A 17110-nucleotide genomic window follows, 5' to 3' on the forward strand; every position below is an offset into this window, starting at 1 on the left:
CCGCAGAACTGACACCGGGAGGCTGGGCTTCGGGACACTGGTCCCTGGCGGGTGTTGCCAAAGCCTGGCCGTCCTCCTGCTCTCTGGTTATAGCTGCTCACGTCGGTGCCACAGCTCAGGAAGCTAAAGTTGCATAGTTTTATAGGGGATTTCAGCCAGAGTTAGGATTGAACATACGTGTCTCGCATGCCAGGACCTCATACGCGGGGAGTGGCTTTGTGATAGAGTTGCCAACTAGCTTCCAAATCCCTTGGGTTGAGAGGCTGGCCTTGGAGCAGGAGCAGCTTGCTGAAGAACAGGGATCCATAAAGTCACAACTGGACAAAAAGTTGACCTCTTAGCTTCTTGTAAAAATGAGGGTCCTTATTTTCAAAGGACACCTTCCTCTTACTATAATGAAGGTGACTGTTAGTGCTGGTTAATAGTCCCTCACTGAACACCTGTCTACCCTACCCACCATTACAGCAAGTTTTTTTACATAGCCCTAAGGAGAGGCCTGTTTTTATTCCCCATTTTACAGATGAGAAAACAGACAAAATCAGCTTCCCTGTGATCCCATTGCAGTGAAGTCAGGATTGAAACTCTAGTCTGAATCCGGAGCCTGAGCCTTATACAGCCTCCAGGATGAGCTAAGCTGAAGCAGGTGCTTGGCCTGTGGGGGGCACACCATTGTGCTCAGTGGGCTGTAGCTCTGTGGCTAGGTTTCGTTGAAGTTTAAGGTTTATTTTTTTACTTATTTTTGAGAGAGAGAGAGAGCAAGCAGGGGAGGGGCAGAGAGAGGGAGACAGAATCTCAAGCAGGCTCCGAGCTACCAGCACAGAGCCTGATGCGGGACTTGAACCCACAAACCATGAGATCATGACCTGAGCTGAAATCAAGAGGCAGAGTCTGCTCAACTGACTGAGCCACCCAGTCACTCCATGTTTAGACATTTAAAGAAGAAAAGTTCCAAACTGAACAACTTACTGGAAGGTGTGTTAAAGGGCTTCGATCTAGTTTAGATGATAAAGTAAATCCTTCCTGATGAGAGGTTATACTATGTATTATTTGGTTTCAGAATTTGAGTTACAGAGTGAAACTTGCAGTGGGTCTCAAAGAAGGCCCGCAGAGAACATCCAAGTCTGCCAAGTAACATCTTTCCCTTCAAGGGCCCATTTGACTTCAGTGGAAGCAGGACTGGCTTCGTTTGGTGGTTCCAGGACACAAGGAGGCTTTGTGCGGACACCTGGCTCACCTGGCACCATATTTCTGGTGTATTTCTGTCATGCTGTAGTGCCTCTCAGAGGTGAGCTCCACAGGGAGCGGCCTCGCTGCTCACCCTTAACTTGGCTCGAGACACGACCACAGATGGATAAGCCCTTCCTGCTTACCACAAGGACCGGCAGATGGCTATTGCTCTAGTAAGTGTGACGCTGCTGTGGGACACAGCCTCTCCCCAGCCTGGGACACGGACCCACTCTGGAGGGGAAGCGACCACAGGTTTCCCCAGAGTCCTGTGCCCACTGATGGGCCATCTGCTTAAGAGGGAGGAGAAGACCTTTGCTCCCTCCCCAGGGGGGAGAGGCGGCAAATCCCATGGAGGACACCTGTTGACAGGAACCAGCCCGTTCTCCGGGTGTTCCCGGCTCAAGATCGGCTGTTTGGAGACAGCCTGCCTAAAATATGCCCATTATCTGCAAATCATAGAATTCTAGAGTCTGAAGCATTTATGAGATCCTGTCTGGATCCTTCATTTTGCTTGTGAGCAAACCATGGCTGTGGGGGACCCACTTCTTTCAACTAACAGGGATGGAAATGTGTGAGCTGGGCACGCCAAAATGTGCCACCTTGCCTGCAAGACGCCTGCCTGCTTTAGTGGAAGGATGGACAGGGTGAAGACAGCAGAGACAGGTGGGGTCAGGGAGCCCTCTAGGGAGATGACATTTGGGCAGAGCACTGAACAACAAGTGGGGAATTGCCACACGGAGGGGTATAGATCAAGCCTCTCCACGCAGAGGAAACCAGCAGGAGAGGCACGGAAAGATGGAAGAATGGAAGGATGGAAGAACGTGGGGATGGTCGGTAGGGGGAGGAGGGAATCAGAAAGGCAGAGGCCAGATCCCACCCCGTAAGCTTTGCTGGGGAATTTGAAAGTTTCAAATTACTGGGGGCCACTGAAACTGTTTTTTTCTCTTTCAAAAAGGAAGAAAAGAGGGAAAGAAGGAAAGGCAGGCAAGTCAAGGCAAGTGAAGGAAGGGAGGGAGAGAGGGAGGGAAAGAAAGGAAGGAAGGAACAAAAGCAGGGAGGGAGAGAGAGGAAAAGGGAAGGGAAGGGAAACAGGGCTCGGGGAGAAGGTCATGAAAAACCAGAGGGTCGACCTTTTATGTTTCCAAGTGGCAGCGGGAAGGGCACGCCAAGCAGGGGCAGCTGCAGGAGCAAAGGGGGTGGGTGAATGAAAGTCCCCCAGCGTATGACAGAGGGCGGGGGTGGGAAGGCTCTGAGTTTGGACGACCTCTGTCTCCGCGGAATAAAATCATCGCCTGTTCCTCTGGGGAAACTGGGTTGGGAGGCAACCACCCCGGAACACGGGCCCGGGTGCAGCTCTGCAGTCGGCCGGCAGGCGGGGCCCTGCTCCCATTCTTGAGCCACTGTGGTTGTCCTGCGACCTCCCAGGGCTGTGGGGCTGGGAGCTGAGGGGAAGAGGAAGGAAACCCATCTGGCTCATTGTCCCGCACCCCGCTGGCACTTTGTGCGTGTTATTCCCCTTAAATTTCCCAACATCCCTGAGAGGAGGTCGGTGGTGCCCCATTTCACAGCTGGGGGACCTCGAGGCTCAGGGAGAGTACACAGACCAGGGTCACATGGCTGGCAAGTGGTAGAGCGGGGATTCAAATCTGGGCCTGATGTTTTGGACTATGAACGGCAAAAGAAAGCCCCTGATTGCTGCCCTGCTTGTGCCTAGGGTCTGTGAGAGACTGGGGCTTGGTCCGTTTCTGATTTGTCTCCCTCTCGACTTCCTACCGTGGCTGGGGTGCAAGGGGGCAAGAGCACCTGGCCCCGGGGTCCCAAATAGACCAGGTTCGGCCATGCGCGCTGACAAAATCCAAAGGCAGAGAAGAGAGTGGCGGTGACACGAGAAAGGAATTTATTTCCGCGAGGCCAGCACTGGGAAGACAGCAGACGAGTGTCCCAAGACTGTCTCCAAGGTGCTGAAGACACTTCCAGGTTCACATAAGGCAAATGAGGGGCAGAGATCTGGTGGGGGGGGGGGGGGGGGCGGGCAGGTGAGCAGTCAAGCTCTGGTTGCTTGAGGCGGTAGTTTCTGTTCCCATCAGGGGATGCTTTGCCTGCCGGGCCTTTTGCCAGAGCTAAGAGGTAAGCTGGAAAGAACTTAATCACTTAGAAAGTTTGAGGTCAAGACAGAGATAGCTGAAGAGGACTTTCACTCCCCTGTCTCCATCTCCGGCGCCCTTTGCGGCCTGTGGTGGGCTATCTCCACACCATAGGCCAGGGTGACCAAAGCACAAACCCTACTGTACCATCAGCCGGGACAAGGTTACTAACAAGAAGTGCAAGGAGCTCTCTGGAGAGAGCTGATGACCAGGGCTCCCAGCCTGCCTGCCTCGGCCGCCACCCGCCATCGCCACGGCCTTCCTTCGCCAGCCAGGCCGCCACCCAGGCACTGGAGCCTGCGTCCCCTTCCCGCAGTTCTGCCCTCCTACTGATGGCCAAGCCCACCCTCTCCCGGGACCATTCCCAGCAGCGTGAAAGGTCAGACCGCTCCAAACCCCACCTTGATTCCACTTCCCCACCAGCCACCTCAGCTTCCTCCTATTCCTCTGCCTCACTTTGCACCCCAGCCCCCGGAAAGAATGGTCTCATCTTGCTGTCTCAGGTTCCTCTCCACTACTTACCCTTGCATCCACTCCAGTCAGGCTTTTGCCCCAATGCTCCATTAGAACCTCACCTGCTGGTACCCTGGTTAGCCATGTCACGTTCCCTGCTCTGCTCAGAATGCTCCAGAGGCCCCTCATTTCCTCCAGAGTACAGAGCCAGCCTTTAAAAAAATTTTTCTTACACTTACTCATTTTTGAGAGACAGAGCACAAGTGGGAGAGGTGCAGAGAGAGAGGGAGACACAGAATCGGAAGCAGGCTCCAGGCCCCGAGCTGTCAGCACAGAGCCCGACGTGGGGCTCGAACTCACAAACCGCGAGATCGTGACCTGAACTGAAGTTGGACGCTTAACCGACTGAGCCACCCAGGCGCCCCAAGAGCCAGTCTTTGCCAGTCTGGCCCTGCTCTGCACCCCCTCCTATTCTCTTCTTCCCACCTCTCTCCCCCTTGCTCACTCAGCTGGTCCCCCAACCCTGCCTGCGTGGCTAGGACTCTGCCCCAGATGTCGGCATGGCCCCCTCCCTCACTGCCTTCAAGTTGAGAAAGAGGAAAGCAGCCCCGGCCTCCAGCAGCCAGTCTAATACTCACAGCCGGGCCTTGGTGTTCTCCTGTCGAACAGAAACCATTTCACAGGACGTCAACATCAGACAAGGCCACTCTGTGTCGGTGATGAACACAACAGGACCACTCTGTAATCGTGTCTGAACGCAGAACATGAACATTGTCCAAACCACAAATAGGACCAACCATCGCTGTTATGACTTGTGGCCCCGAAACGTATGTCCACCAGAAACCTCAGAATGTGACCTTATTTGGGAAAAGAGTCTTTGCAGATGTAATTAAAGGAGAAGGTAAGGATCTTGAGTTCATCCTGGATTAGAATGGGCCCTAAATCTAATGACGAATGTCCTTAGACAGTAAGGAGGAGGCAGAGACAGGGGGAGGCATATGAATGGAGGGAGACATTGAAACAATGGGTCTACAAGCCAAGGACGGCCAGCAGCCCCCAGCAGCCAGGAGAGAGGCATGGAGCTGGTTCTCCCACAGACCCTCCAGAAGGAATCGATCCTGCGGACATCTTGATATCAACCTTCCTGCCTCCAGCCTACAGAGCCGTGAAAGAATACATCTGTGCCGCTATAAGCCACTAAGTCTGGTGATTTGTTGTGGCAAACCTAGGGAACAGACGCAATCCTGCACGCTAGCTAATATGAGAGACTGTTGCTTCTTACTAAAGACAGCCGTAGCCTTGGTCTGGTCTGTCCTCCTTGTAGATACAATTTATTAAGATCCCTAGTCATGGAACTGGCCAGGCTTCTGGAAAGCATCCAATCTAGGGTCAAGCCCTGCTTCCATCAGCCCTCCCAAACTCCCTAACCCGAACTTAAGTCCTGCAAGTCCTTCCTAATACCCCCTCACTGAGTCACCCACAGTCCCTGTGGAGCGTGCTGTCCGTCACTACTGAGTCGTAAACCCAACTTGCTGACCGCCCTGTGTTCCTGGCAGTCTTTGGCTGGAAGACAAAGTCTTCACCCAAAGGCCACCATCTCCAGTGACAATCGCAGCCTGGCCACCTCTCTTTCTCCTGCCTTCTCCCCTCCCTCCATTTCCCTATGGCCTTCTCCACCTTCTCCCACACTAGGTCATTTACGTGCTTTTCTCTGTACTGTTTGTGGTCTGTCTTCCCCACCCCCATCTGAACGTGAGCTCCACAAGGAGCAGGGAGTGTTGTCTGTTTTGTTTCCGGATGTGTCCTAAATGGCGAGAACCTAGCCCATTGTAGGCACTCAGTAAATATTTGTTGATTGAGCGCATCAGTGCTGGGACAGCAGCAAGCCCAGGTAACTCCTAACCAGTTTGGCATCAGGAAGGCTTCCCTGGAAGGGAAAGGATCAGGGCTGGGATCAGATGGATATACAGAGTTGATCCAGGCATGAGACTGGGGAAAGTCTTTGCGGCATGTACAAAAAGGCTGGGGAAGCGAAGGGGTTAAGACTGGGGGAGAGGGGCGCCTGGGTGGCTCAGTCGGTTAAGCATCTGACTCTCGGTTTCCGGTCACGGTCTCGCCATTTTGTGGGTTCGACCCCTGCGTCAGGCTCTGCGCTGGCAGTGTGGAGCCTGCTTGGGATTCTCTCTCTCTCTCTCTCTCTCTCTCTCTCTCTCTCTCTCTTTCTCTCTGCCCTTCCCCTAGTTATGCTGTCTCTCTCAAAATCAATCAATAAACAAATAAAATTAAGTAAAAATTTTTAAAAAGACTGGGAGAGAATAAGTGCTTCAAGGTAGCTGAAGAGGATGTTCTGGAAGAATAAATTAAGAAACGAGGCTGGACAGTTGTCAGGGGCCAGGACCTGAGGAGCCAGGACATCGGGTGGTGGGCGGACAGTGCTGTGGAACAGGTGATGCTGGAGGTGGGAAGGCCAAGGGCAAGGCTGTCGGGATGAGTGGCCTGGGTCAGTGGCTGCTGGAGAGAAGGGGCAGAGTCCAGGGACAAGGAAGAAAGCCCAAGGTGAATCCTGGGTCTCTGGTCTGGGCATCTGGGGGCATCAGAGGTGCCATTCGCTGCAGAGGGGAACACAGGAGGAGTGGTTTACAGGGAGAGTGCTGAGTTAAAGGCACTGCATGCCATAGAACGTCAAGGGACGTGTCAAGGGCACAGTTGTACGCACACCTGGAACTCCAGGACCGCTGGAGACACAGGCTTTGAAGATGGACACCAAAGCCTTGCAGAGAGGGGGATCCTGAAGACTTCTACCTGAGAAGCCATAATGGGAAGGGCTTCAGGGAAGAGGTGGGGGAGGCCCACTTCTCTCCACCCCCCTCCTCTCTCTCTGGGGCCTCTAGGGCTTGCCTTGGCCCCAGAGTCCCAGTGGCTGGAATCACTTACTGGGACAGAGGTCTCCTGTCTCTGCTAACAAATAATTCACTGCTCCAAGCTTCTTTTGAAAGCAGAAGGGGAGCCCCTACGCTGCCCCAGCACAGACAGAAGCCATAAGACCCACTGAGGAACTAACGCCCCACCTGGAGGTGGAGAGGGTAGTCTGGCCCTGGGACTCAGGCCCTGTTATTCTGGAAAGCTCATTACTGGGGCTGAAGTGGGCGGTCACCAAAGTCCAGGCACGATGCCACCATCAACTGTTCACAGGCAGCGGGGTTGGGGGTGAGCCTGGCACAGGCTGGCACACTCAGCCCCCGTCCCAATGGCCCCAGACTTTGACCTGCCTCACAGGTCACCTGCCTCACATACTTTGACCACAAAGTCTGCCCTGCCCAGATGGGAGGGGTGGGGTCCTAACCCAGAGCCCACGGGCTCCATCCCTCACTCTCCATTCTGCCTCCTAACTGCCCCTCCACCCTGCCCGCCAGCCCAGGTGGGGTTTCCCTCTCCTCTGAGCGCACAGCAGCCTCCTAAGTGCCCCTCCCCACCCTCCACGCCATCTTGGACACCTCCACCGGAACCTTGCTGTAGTGCAATTCAGTCCATCAGGGACTCATCTGCAAAACCTTTGGGTTAAAGGACAAACTCCTCCCTGGGGCCTCTCAGGGCCTCTTCCTACCAGAAACTTCTTCCAGTTCCTCAGAATGCATCCTCCCTGCCACCCTCCCCCCTCTGTCTCCCACTCTCCCTCAGCTCACCCCATCACTTCCTCTGGGCAGCCTTTCCTGGTCCCCAGGCTGCGGAAGCCTCCGCTTGAGTGACTCTCACCCCCTGGGTTTTCCCCACCTGGGAGCCGGAGGGCAGAGACCTTGGGCTGTGGGCCACATTTACCGGTTTCCCAGCAAACCCACAGGCTGCCAGAAACAGGGACCGTGGCCTCAAGTTGAAATGCATTATGGAGTTCTCTCCCCTCCCTCCCCTCCCTGGATCCTTGGCTCTTGCCCCACGGGGTGAGCAGATGTTGGTATCCTCCTTCCCAGCTAGAAGGAGCTGCCGGAGGCTGTGTCCTTTTGCCAGCATCCCTAGGCCTCCCAGTGGTGCTGGGAGAAGTCACCAAACTGAGGTCACATTTCCATGACTCCCCAACCTTTGGGGAGGTAGGGGAACAAGGAGGCAGGGCACCCGTTCCAGTGGGACTGCACGAGAGAGGCTGAAGAAGAGAACTTGCCCCAGGGCTCCCTGCTCTGAGTAGCACAGAGCGGTGGTTCGAACCTGGGACCCTGGTTCAATCTTCCTGACTGCAGGACTTTGGGCACACTGCTTCATCTTTCTAGGTGGCAGTTTTCCCATCTGTAAAATGGAAAGAGCGAGATAACCTACACCCCAGGGTATTGCAAGCTCAACAAAACAATGCACAGAAAGCACTTGGCACAGTGCCTGCCCGTGGGGAGCCAAGTTCCCCTTCCTGGGCCTTCCCATGGCCTCCATGTATATGCAAATTCAAGTTTGTGCATGGCCCTGGCTGGCTGGGGCAGACCCAGCAGAGGGGACAGAGGACAACAAGGCAGAGGGCCGCTCAAGGGCTGTGGGACAGGGCCCTGGGACTGAAGAAGAGGGAGAAATCCAAACGCGAGGGGGAGGGCTCTCAAAACTACTCCAGTCCCTCTTCATTGCAGCTGGAGAAACTGAGGCTGAGAGGAGGCAGCAGCTGTTGCTGTTGCCAGAGTATTCCTCAGAGTCAGGTTTGGTAGCACAGCTGAAAGCAAGCTTTGCACCTCTTTGGAAGCCAGGTCCGTGAACTTTCCTAAAAATCTCCTAGAATATAGAACAGAAGGGCAGGAGATGAAGAATTGGTCCAGAAGATACAACGTATATTTAAAGGAGCTCACAAAAGAAAGAAAAACAGAAAACAAACAAAGAGAAAGGCAAGGATGTTTCTAGAACTGAGGGGTGTGAGTTTCCATGTTAAAAAGAACCACAGGTCCCCCAAATAAATAATCCAGTGAAGAAATGGGCAAAAGAGGTGACTACACACTTTTCCAAAGAAGACATCCAGATGGCCAAGAGACACATGAAAAGATGCTCAACACCGCTCATCATCAGGGAAATACAAATCAAAACAATGAGATACCACCTCACACCGTCAGAGTGGATAAAATTAACAACTCAGGCAGCAACAGATGTTGGCGAAGATACAGAGAAGGAAGAACCCTTTTGCACTGCTGGGGGGAATGCCCACTGGTGCGGCTACCTGGAAAACGGTATGGAGGTTCCTCAAAAAATTAAAAACAGAACCACCCTGTGACCCAGCAACTGCACTACTAGGAATTTATCCAAGGGATACAGCAGCGCGGATTTGAAGGAGCACGTGCACCTCGATAGCCATAGTATGGAAAGAGCCCAAATGTCCATCAACTGATGAATGGATAAAGATGTGGTGTATATATACAATGGAATATTTACTCGGCGATCAAAAAGAATGAAATCTTGTTATTTGCCGCGATGTGGATAGAACTAGAATGTATTATGCTAAGTGAAATAAGTCAAAGACAGATCATATGATTTCACTCATATGTGGAATTTTTTTTTTCAACGTTTATTTATTTTTGGGACAGAGAGAGACAGAGCATGAATGGGGGAGGGGCAGAGAGAGAGGGAGACACAGAATCGCAAACAGGCTCCAGGCTCTGAGCCATCAGCCCAGAGCCTGACGCGGGGCTCGAACTCACGGACCGCGAGATCGTGACCTGGCTGAAGTCGGACGCTTAACCGACTGCGCCACCCAGGCGCCCCTCATATGTGGAATTTAAGACGCAAAACAGATGAACACGGGGGAAGGGAAGCAAAAATAAGATAAAAACAGAGGGAGAGACAAACCATGAAAGACTCTTTTTTTAAAAAAGTGTTTATTTTTAAGAGAGAGAGAGAGCGTAGGGGAGGGGCAGAGAGAGAGGGAGACACAGAATCCAAAGCAGGCTCCAGGCTCTGAGCCGGCAGCACAGAGCCCTACTTGGGCCTCGAACCCATGAGCTGTGAGATCATGACCTGAGCCGGAAGTCGGACATTCAACCAACTAAGCCACCCAGGCACTCCCATAAGAGACTCTTAAATACAGAGAACACACTGGCGGGGGTGTGAGGTGGGGGGATGGGGTAAATGGGCAATGGGCACTAAGGAGGGCACTCGTTGGGACAAGCACTGGGCGTTAAACGTAAGTGATGAATCACTAAATTCTATTCCTGAAGTCATTATTACACTATGTGTTAACTACCTTGAATTCAAATAAAAAAAAAAAAATTACAAAAAGAAGAAGAAGAAGAAGAAGAAGAAGAAGAAGAAGAAGAACCATAGGTGGCCAGAAGCAAGGAGACCCACAGATGGCGAGCAAGTGAAATGTCTGAGCATCAGGGACTGAGAGAAGGCTCCCAGCTGCACACACAAAGCATCTGGAAGTAGAATGACTTTGGACCTGCCAACAGCAAAAACAGGGTACCACAAGAGCACGGAGCCACGCTTCCATATTTGCGGGGAACATTGCTTACAACTGCACCACAACACCAGTCAGATCATTGTTCAAGAATAAACCATGAACACGGGTGCACAAACACCTATTTGAGTCCCTGCTTTCAATTCTTTCAGATACATACCTACAAGTGGGGTTGCGGGATCATATGGTAACTCTAGTTTAATATTTTGAGAAAGAGGTGACTTTCCATTTAACCTCTGCTGGAAGGAGACGGCAGACTCAGCTGCTCTCCCCAAACCCGCAAGTTACGCAGAAGGTCTTGCGGGGGGTTTGGAAGGCGCAGAGCCTGACCCCTGCCCCCAGACTGAGCCCACTTCCTTCCCTCTGCTCGCCAGTCCCACAGGTGCTACAGTCCCTTCCCAGAGAGGACAGAAGCCTCTGACATACTGAGCAGGTGGTTTGCCTCCATCCGGTCCCAGTTAGGAAATACCGGGGCAAAAAGCTCTCGGGCTCAAACCCACTTCCCCAGGGTAGCGGTCGATGGTTTCACTTTCTGGTCTGTTCCTTCCCCAGCTTTCCCCCAGCTTGGGACCTGGCCAGTTCCCAGGCCTGAGGAACTCCTGCCTGGGCGTTGCTCAGCTCCCTTCTCCTCTCCTCCCTTCCCCCTCTCCCTTCTAGCCTCTTCTTTACCTCCCCTCTCCTCTATTTTCTCTCCTCTCCTCCCCCTCCGCTCTCCCTCCCCCTCCTCTGTCTCCCCCTTCGTCCTCTCCTCTCCCTCCTCCTCCTTTTCTCTCCACCCCTCATCCCTCCCACCTTTCCCACCCCCTGCCCCTCCTCACCTTCCTTCCCACCCTGGAGGTTGTGAAACTTCCTTTGCCCCCTGCCTCATAAGGTCAAGAAGACAAGGCTTGAAGTGTACTTTTTCATCACACCTGAGTATGACTCAACCCTTCAAAGCTTCACAACCAGCCGCCGCTCTCCTCATTGAGGATATACGGATGTCGAATATCTTTCCTCATTGAGGATATACGGATATCGGATATCTTTTTCCGGAAGTGACTCCCCCACCCTTGTGGAAATCTGCAAAAGGGGGGGCCTCCCCCCCAGGTGGGCCTCCACAGTGGTCTCAGGGAATCCTTGGCAGGGAGCTGTTCATATTATCCTTATAAACCAAGTTCTAGAAATTCCAGGAAACATGGGGCGCCTGGGTGGCTCAGTCGGTTTAGCATCTCTTGGATTCAGCTCAGGCGCTCTGTGCTGACAGAGCAGGATTCTCTCTCTCCCTCTCTCTCTCTCTGCCCCTCCCCAGCTCACTCTCCCTGTCTCTCAAAACAAATTAAAAAACTTAAAAATGTTTTGTTTTAAATCTAGAAAACAGGGAAAAGATGACAGATTGCCCTTCAAGTCCCTGGGGTTCCCAGTGCCGTGAGCGGTTCTGTTTTCATCTGTGACTTTTGGGTTCTTGTCTCCGCTGAGCCACTGGAGAATGACCGCTTCGGAGCCCACGGGTGGCTGTGTATCTGTGCAGGTGGGTGCCCTTGACGCCTTGGGGCTTGTGAGAGGGTCACCTCAGAGCAGCCATCGGGCCCATAGCACCAAATGCCTCCCGACTGCTGGCTTGTTTTCCACCAGCCCCCCTTGGCCAACGTGCAAGGCTAGTGGGCAGGAGGGGACAGCAGGATGTTGTAACAACCCCCGCCCGGTGCTGCATTCCCCTCCTGCCCCTGTATAGGGCCGAGTGGTACCAAGTCCAAGGGCATCTGGTGCCAGCACGGCCGACAGGGCCCAGCCCCCCCACCCCCAGTCACCCTCAATTTCCCTGCTACGGTGACCACACTATCGTCACTATCTATGGCTATCAGATGCAGAAAACTGTGAGAGACTTGTGGCAGAAATGAGGAACTCCGGGTTCTGGGGGGTGGCAGGCCCCTCCTCAGGCCTCCTCCCCACGACTTCTCACCCCCCTGCCTCTCCCACCTCTCCCCACCACACTCCTGAGGAGTCAGAGACTGGGCTGGAGCTCCCAGGCTGGGAAAGTGCAAAGAGCTGGGTCCATGGCTCCCGCAGGCCTGGTTTCCAATTCTGGTTCCTCCGTTTGTAGGTTGAGTGACAGCAAGAAGGACAGTTCCCCACTTAGACTCTCATTTACCTTGTGGCTCAGTTGGTTAATCACCCAACTTTGGCTCAGGTCATGATCTCATGCTTCATGGGTTCGCGCCCCCCACTGGGTCTGTGCTGACAGCTCAGAGCCTGGAGCCTGCTTTGGATCCTGTGTCTCCCTTTCTCTCTGCCCCTCCCCTGCTCACGCTCTGTCTCTCAAAAATAAATTAAAAAAAAAATTTTTTTTAATTAAAACAAAAAAACAGAATCTCATTTTCCTAATCTGGAAAGCAGATTATCAAGAGAAGTAAATGAGATATGAGATCCCTGATAAATTTCAGGGGCACAGGAAGCCCTCAGGAAGCAATCATAGTAACAGATATTGAGCACTTGACATGTGCCATGTGCCCATCACACTATCATTTCCACCAACATCTTGCCCCTGCCAGTGCCTATGGTACAGAGGGGACCGAGGCTCAGAGAGGTTAAGGAATTAGCCCAAGGTCACACAGCTATGAAGAGGTGGAGCCAGGCTTTGAGCCCAGCTCTGTTTGCAAAGCCCATCTTTTTCATTCTTCATCCTCTGATGCATTTCTAGGCCAAACTGGGCTGAGCAAAAATTTGTCAGAGACCTGCTTTGTCTGGTGAAATACACGGGGAAGAGATGAAAAACTGACATTTTCTCTGGCCTGCAGCAGAAACCCAGCAGGAGGGGATTAAAATTCCAGCTTTCCCCCAGGGTGCCTGGCTGGTTCAGTGGAAGAGCATACAACTCTTGATCTCAAGGTTGTGAGTCTGAGCCCCACGTTGGGTGTAGAGATTACTTCAATGAATCGATAAAAACTCAAAAAAAAAAAAAAATCCTAACTTCCCCACTTTCTCGTTGCCCGATCTCAGGCAGTGCTTTTCTGAGCCTCAGTTTCCTGACCTGTGAAGTGGGCATGTTTGTCTTGCTTGCTTGTAGGGAGGATTAAGCGAGCCTATGTTTGCACTGAGCCTGCTCAGGGTGGGTGCCCACAGGATCACACCTGCCAGTGTTTCTGGAAACATAGACATGCCCCCTCTGTCCCATCTCCTCTGCTTAGCATACCCTCCCCCTGGGCCCATGACCCCTGGGCCCTTGCATACCTCTGTGTGCCACTCCTGTCAGCCCTTGCAAGGGTCCTTCTCCCTTTTCTTATTGGGTCCATTGGAGGCTCAGCAACCTTTCAACATGACTGAAACCCACCCTCAGAGGCTGTAAACACAAGCGTACCGTTCGACTCAGAAATTCCACTTCAGGGATCTATCTCAAGGAGACATTTTCCACCCATTCGTTCAGTGAGTCATTAGCCATAGTGATTTATTGTTTGCCAGGCCCTGTGATATGCTGGGGTTACAATGGGGAGCAAAGTCGACTGGTACTCCAACCTCTGACCACTAGAAGTCAACTGTCTTTCTTAAACAAACAAACAAACAAACAAACAAACAAAAAAAACCAAGTTCTAGATTTAAAAAGAAATTTTATTTAAAGTGGGTTCCACACCCAATGTGGGGCTCGAACTCATGACCCCAAGATTAAGAGTCACATGCTTTACCAATTGAACCAGCCGGGTGCTCCAAGAAGCCAACTAATTGCTGAGGAGACCTTAAACAATTACACAGATAAATATATAATGAAAATTGGAATGGCAAGGCAGTGTTTCAACACGTTGGTTGCAGTAGGCTTTTGCCCCCTAATTTGGTAAGTCCACATCTGCTCCCAGGAAACTGGAAAAAGACAAAGGCAAAGTGAAAGGGGGGATTTTAAAAGTTTCTGTGGAGCAGTATCCCTCAGGAGCTTCCCCTGGAAGGTCACGGCTGGACCTGACTTCAGCCGGTCATGGGATGGGCAGCAGTGTCTGGAAACGTTTATGCAAAGAAAGAAAAAGACAAACAGAAATAATAGACAACTCAGTGGCGAGGAGTCCCCTGTGACCAGATCGTGGGTTCTAAACGCCCTTCTCCAATAAAAGGAACCCTTTCAGGAAAAGCGAAAATGGCTGCCTGCAGGGCTGAGGCAGAAAAAAGATAAGATGGGCCTCCAGGCATTTTGTAGCACCAGGCAGTGAGAAGTGCTCAGAAAGAGGAACAAGGGACAGGCAGAGGGACCCAGGAGCCATCCCGATGGCACTCCCAAAGCAGGAATAATTTGGGCAACAAAATAATGTAGATTAGATTATAAGTCAAAGTATAAATATCCATGGGTCCATACTGACATACATAATTGAATAATTAATTCATTGGGGTGAAGGGACATATCTTTCTTACAGAGGAATCCAAGTCATTTATTTGGATGTTGCTTGCTCTGGGAAGCAGGGCTTTGCTCCCCCTGAGGGAGGGCTGCACTTGGTTTAGCGACATGTTTCCAAAGAACAGAGTATGGAGAGGGGAAAATAGCAACTTTATAGTGGAGAAACCTGGAAACACCGCCTTCACTAAGCCATTGAGGTTAACATCAGTGTGAAAAGTCCTGTGAGCTTGTCATGTGTCCGCACCCCCCAGAGGCTGTGATAAGAAGTTTTTCACCTTGGTAGTATCCTCCCCACAAACCCATAACCCCAGTCTAGTCATGAGGAAAACATCAGGAAAAAAAACCAAAAACCAAAAAACTGAGGGACAGGGGCGCCTGGGTGGCTCAGTCGGTTAAGCGTCCGACTTTGGCTCAGGTCATGATCTCACGGTCTGTGAGTTCGGGCCCCGCGTCGGGCTCTGTGCTGACAGCTCAGAGCCTGGAGCCTGCTTCGGATTCTGTGTCTTCCTCTCTCTCTGACCCTCCCCTGTTCATGCTCTGTCTCTCTCTGTCTCAAAAATAAATAAACGTTAAAAAAAAAAAAAAAAACAACTGAGGGACATTCGACAAAATACTCCACCAGCTCTCCTCAAGACTGACAAGGTTACAAGAACAACAAGGAAAGGTTGAGAAAGTGTCACAGACAGGAGACACGGTGATTAAGTGCGATACGGAATCCTGGATGCGATTCTGGAACAGAAAAAAGACATTGGAGAAAAGGCAGATAAAATCCAAACGCAGCCTACAATTTTGTTAACATTAATGTGGTAATGGTGGTTTCTTAGTTTTGACAGATGCACCTTGGTAATGTGAAGTGGTAACATTAGGAGAATTTAAAACTAGCTGAGGGATATATGGGAAATCTATTTTTTTTTCAACTTTAGTGTAAATTACAAAGATTTTTTTAAAAACCTGCACACAAACAATAGAGTAGAAACACAGCAAAGGGTTAATAGCAAGTATATTTGGATAGTGGGAAAGAATGTCCTCTTCTTAATTTGTAAAATGTCTTTAATTAGGGTTTATTCCTTGTATTGTATTTGTTTATTTTGAAGTTTTACTTATTTAAGTGATCTCTACACCCTACATGGGGCTCCAGCTCACCACCCAGAGACCAAGAGTCACAAGCTCCTCCGACTGAGCCAGCCAAACGCCCCTACACCTTTTATTTTAAACTGTTATTATTTCTTTTTTCTTTCTCTTTCTCTTTTAATTTTTTAAATTTTATTTGTTTTTGAGAGAGAGTACGAGCAGGGGAGGGGCAGAGAGAGAGAGAGAGAGAGAGAGAGACACTGAATCCGAAGCAGGCCCTGGGCTCTGAGCTGTCAGCACAGACTGAGCCCCCAGAGGGAGGCCCCAATTTCCCTCTTTTTAAAATTTATTTATTTATATTTGAGGCAGGGCAAAAGCGAGTGGGGGAGGCGCAGAGAGAGAGAGAGAGAGAGAGAGAAGGAGAAAGAGAGAATCCCAAGCAGGCTCTGTGCTCTCAGCCTAGAGCCAGTTGCCTGGGGAACTCACAAAGTGAATTCATGACCTAAGCTGAAATCAAGAGTCACATGCTTAACCCACTGAACCACCCAGGCGCCCCATAAACTTTTATTATTTCTTATTAGAAGTCTGCTATTTTATAGCAACAAAAAGTGAAATAAAGTCTAGTTTGCTCTCCAGTTTCAGCACACACACACACACACAAAGTATTTTGCGCGGTATCTAAATGATCTCATTTAATCTGTACCACCAGCTAAGAAAAGATTCTTTCCTCTATTTTACAGATGAGGAAACTGAAACTCAGAAGTCGGTGATTTGCTTAAAGTTATATATACCAAGCAAGTGGGCTCTCTCCTAAGCAGATTTCTCTCTAGCTCAAGGAAGAATTTTTTTTTTAACATTTATTTATCTTTGAGAGACAGAGACAGAGTGCAACTGGGGGAGGGGCAGAATCCGAAGTAGGCTGCAGGCTCTGATGCGGGGCTCAAACCCATGAACCTTGAGATCATGACCTGAGCTGAAGTCAGACGCTCAACCAATTGAGCCACCCAGGCACCTGTCAAAGAAGAATTTTTAACTGTAATGTTAGGGGGGATATGAGTGCCTTAGAAAGGTGGTGAGTTCCCCACCAGCGAAGGGACCGTGAGTGTCCCCGACAGGGATCCAGGGAAACTGACACTGTATCTTTCTCCTTAGACCCAAAGGCAGGGCTGTGCCTCTCCTGAGAAACCCAGAACTGGGGCGCCTGGGTGGCTCAGTCGGTTAAGCAACTGACTGGCTCCGGTCATGATCTCAGGGTTCGTGAGTTCAAGTCCCACATCAGTCTCTGTGCTGACAGCTCGGAGCCTGGAGCCTGCTTCAGATGCTATGTCTCCTTCTCTCTGCCCCTCCTCCACTTGTGCTCTCTTTCTCTCTCAAAAATAAATAAAATGTAAGAAAAAAAATTTTTTAAAAAGGAAAAAAAGAAACCCAGAACTGCAGCAGGCCGGCCACATT

The sequence above is a fragment of the Puma concolor genome, chromosome C1 (genome assembly GCF_028749965.1).
Source record: "Puma concolor isolate L17-30 chromosome C1, mPumCon1.1.hap2, whole genome shotgun sequence".
Classification (NCBI taxonomy): domain Eukaryota; kingdom Metazoa; phylum Chordata; class Mammalia; order Carnivora; family Felidae; genus Puma; species Puma concolor.